The 3,797-nt window shown below is 52.5% G+C and overlaps 1 protein-coding gene and 1 long non-coding RNA gene across 2 annotated transcripts in view; one reads left to right on the top strand and one right to left on the bottom strand.

Annotated features, from left to right (window-relative positions):
* Nucleotides 1-3,797, top strand: part of LOC123521208 — a 184,481-nt gene that overhangs the window by 72,074 nt on the left and 108,610 nt on the right. The gene's annotated exons all lie outside the window — the stretch shown is intronic.
* Nucleotides 1-3,797, bottom strand: part of GPR139 (G protein-coupled receptor 139) — a 53,684-nt gene that overhangs the window by 49,175 nt on the left and 712 nt on the right. The window lies entirely within an intron of this gene.

Genomic DNA, 3,797 nt, shown 5'->3' with positions numbered 1-3,797 from the left:
CAGTAGCAAAATGACAGTGATGAAGTACCAACGAAAATAATTTTATGGTTGGGGGGTCACCACAACATGAGGAACTGTATGGAAGGGTCTTGGCATGAGGAAGGTTGAGAACCACTGTGCTAGATTAAGATGGCAAAGGAAGAAAGGGCTGGCAAACATCAGACAATTAAAGCACTATCAATCACAATGATCCAATCCATAACTGATTATGGGGGTGGCACAGGGACCGGAGCAGCGTTTTGTTCCACTGTGCATGGGGTCACCAAGGGTCCAAGATGGGACAGGTACTCACAACCACCAGAGCCTCTGTGTGTAGGCTCTGCTGTCACCCCATCCTGCTTATAGGATGCCCTGGATCCCACAGCAGACAGCAGAGACACGTCCTGGGACATTCCTCCAGGCAGAGGGCCAGGACCCTGGACTTTCTCCAGCCCTCGCTGCCTACCTTGAGACTGAAGGTGGTCCGAGAGATCCGCTGCCTTTCCTATTACAGGATACCCACTTGGAACACTCAGCCACTCCCCACCCATCCCTCAGTTCCCACCCACATCTCCGACTGCCTCTGGGAGAATTTGGGAAACTTTGGGTGAGTCCGCTGCTGGGAACCGTGATTCAATTAAGATCTCGATTTTCAACAATATTATGAAGTCTTGCGGTCTGTGACTTCACACCCAACATAGCTGGGCCTCCCTGTGAGTGGCAGAGTAATGAGCACTTGCTAATTACTGGTGCTGGGAGGCAGGGCAGGCCATACAGGGTGAGCGCAGTTAGAGGACAAATGGGCAGGCGGAGAAAAGTGCTTTTCTTAACAGGACCTCCCAGGCCCCTCTCTGGCTGACTTGGGGCCTGAGCAGCCCCCCTTCCTCAAAGCCCAACCAATTTCCCCAGAACCTCAACTGCAGTGCTGCAGCCCTGACCAGGAGGTGGTGTGCCAGGCACTGAGCTGAGTGCCAGCTTGCACCATCATCTCCATCCGCATCTTGACTTCTTTCCACCGGGCCAGGGGTAGCAACTCTTTGTGTCCATTGAACAGATGTGAAAATGGAGGTACAGAGACATGAAAGGCCCATCCAGTTCTGCCTGGTTCTAGAGTCTGGGTTCTAAATCACCCGCACAGACAGGCCTTCCCTATGGTTTTACGCAGAGGATCAGATGTCGCCTTTAGACCAGCCTCAGAAGCCATTCACAAAACGCTTGTCGGCCTATGACTTTTATACGAGGCTGCCTCCCTAGTCATTCTTCTCCCACATTCTTGGTATTTTTGCTTGTAGGCTCCTTCTGCGAGGGGACTGAATCTTAGCAGGTCTTTGCGTCCCAATGACCCTGCCCCAGCTTTTGAAACAGAGTGAAAACGGAGCAAAACAACCAAACTCACGGCTGGTGACTCAATTCCAACAGGGCATCCCAGGTGCTCTGACGAGGACTGGACTCCATAGGGTTCTCCTTGGCTGTGAGCTTTCAGAAGCAGGTTGCCAGCTCTTGGGTAGATTTTGGTTTTGATATTATTATGTACCACTGAGTTCATTACTACTCCTAGCAACCTTATACGACAGAGCAGACCCATCTCATGGGGTTTCCTAGGCTGCAATCCTTTACAGAAGCAGATCACCAGGTCTGGGAAAAGAGCTGCAGAATGGTGGGCTTAACTACCAACCTTCTGGTGCATAATTGAGCTCGTAATCACTGTGTCACCAGATTTCTTCCAAACCAAACCAAACCAAACCAAACCAAACCAAACCAAACCAAACCAAACCAAGCCAAACCAAGCCAAACCAAGCCAAACTCCCTGCCACCAAGTCCATACCAGCTCATAGTGACTCTATAGTTCAGAGTAGAACGGTTTCTGTGAGTTTCCAAGATTGTAAATCTTGACAGGAGTAGAAAGCCTCCTCGTCCTTCCATGGATCAGCTGGTAGTTTAGAACTGCTGACCTTGGGGTTAACAGCCCAACATGTAATCACTATGCCACCAGAGCTCCTTGACAGAGCAACACTTGTTTTCATCATCAGAGCTCTGAGACATACGTAGGTGTCCATAATTCTCAGTTCAATGAATAAACACATCACACACCCTCGGAGTTCTCGCCCCAGGCCTCCCTCTGTCATTTACGATGGCTTCATGGTCTGATTCAGTGCCCAAATCAATGTCAACACGTTGTTTACAAGCTTTGATTTCTTCTAAGTCCCCAGCCCGGGCTCAACCTATATGAACCTATGTCTGGAACTGTATCTAGTATACAGTAGGTGCCAATGAGGTGGGTCAAGGAGGTGCCATCTGGCCCAGGAGGTAGGCTGTGAAGGTCTGGAGTACCCTGAATTCTGCCTTGAGGTCTTTGAAGGTCTGAACTCCCCCTCATTCCCTCCATCCTCCTGTTCCTGCTGTGGACCTTTGTAAGGTCAACCTCCCCTGGTCTTCTAGTCTCTGATCCCTAAGAGTTTCCGAAACAAATTGGGCTGGGGAGTGGCTCCATCCTGAGTAGTGAGTATGGAGGGGCGAGGGTGGGGGGGCCAGATACTTTCTGATCTGAGAGCTGAAGGGGAAAGGGGGCCTGTCACTTCCCTGGTTCAACCTTCTCCAAACTCGTTCCCCCAAAGACAGCTCTGGAAAGAGGTTGGAAGGGGAAGCTGGGGGAAGGGAGGTGCAAGCTAAAGTGAAATCAATCTAGCTTGAGGTAATTACAGGACACGTGCTGTTGCCCCAGCAGGGCGAATCAGAGCCGAGCTTCTCTCCCAGGGCAGCCAGAGCGATTAGTTAGTCATGAAAGCCTCATCACTCCAGAGGGAGGCTCACACACGAGTAAACTTCTGCTTTCTCCTACCTGCCAAATTGGGGGTGGTGATGGGATTATTTAAACAACCTAATGCCCCCCACCCCACCCCCCATGAAGGCTTTGGAAATGAAAACCTCAGTAGGGCTTACTCAGCTCTTGCGTTTTCAGGGTCTGGGAATGCTAGGGTTCTCAGACTAGTGGCTGAAGGGCTAGAAGATGCTGTGATTCTACGCTGTACCTTTCTCTCATGGCCTGCCAAATGCCAGAGGACAGGGCCCATCAGAGGGCTTGGGAAGCATCCTGAGAGTCTTTATGGCATTGGAAGAGCTCAGCGACTCTCTGGAAGGGGCCTCCAGGGACAACCTTCCCATTGTCTGCCTGCGTGCCTGTCAGTCTCTCTCTTACACGCACACACACACACACACACACACACACACACACACACACACTCATGCAGCTCAGGAATTCTGCCCAAGTCTCAGGCACACTTTGGAGAGGCTTGAAGATGTGGGACCACCAGCAGCCCCATGTCTGGGCAGGTGGACCAGACAAAGTCAGCGGGGAGGAATGTCGTCAAGGAGACTGTGACCCTTAAGGTGGGGGCCTGTGTGTCTGCACCTTCCCTCTGGCGGAATCACCCCTTTGACTCCCTTGAACCTGGGGGACAGCGGCGGCATGTCCCTGGCAGGGAGCAACCTCAGAACAGGAGTGCCCGGCGCAAGGGGCTCCAACTTCACCTGGGACCAGGTCGGGGCACACAGCGGGGACAGGGTTTAGCTGGGGGCGACCGGATCAGTGCAGTGCAGACCCCACAGACCTCCCTAGTGTAGTCAGGTCACCTACACGGCCTTGCCCCCTGCGCCCTGGCAGATGCCAACACCCGCTGACACGCAGGGATACAGCCCAATACACTGGAATCCAAGAGCACACTCACATCAAGGCACAGTCACAGGGAGTCCATGGCCTGCGGTGGGCACTCAGCACACACACACACACACACACACACACACACACACACACACACACC

The sequence above is a fragment of the Echinops telfairi genome, unplaced genomic scaffold (assembly GCF_000313985.2).
Source record: "Echinops telfairi isolate 266 unplaced genomic scaffold, ASM31398v2 ScPeMD7_5;HRSCAF=22, whole genome shotgun sequence".
In the NCBI taxonomy this organism is placed as follows: domain Eukaryota; kingdom Metazoa; phylum Chordata; class Mammalia; order Afrosoricida; family Tenrecidae; genus Echinops; species Echinops telfairi.
The sequence above is the reverse complement of the archived record's forward strand: the minus strand, read 5'-3'. Positions and strand labels throughout refer to the sequence as shown.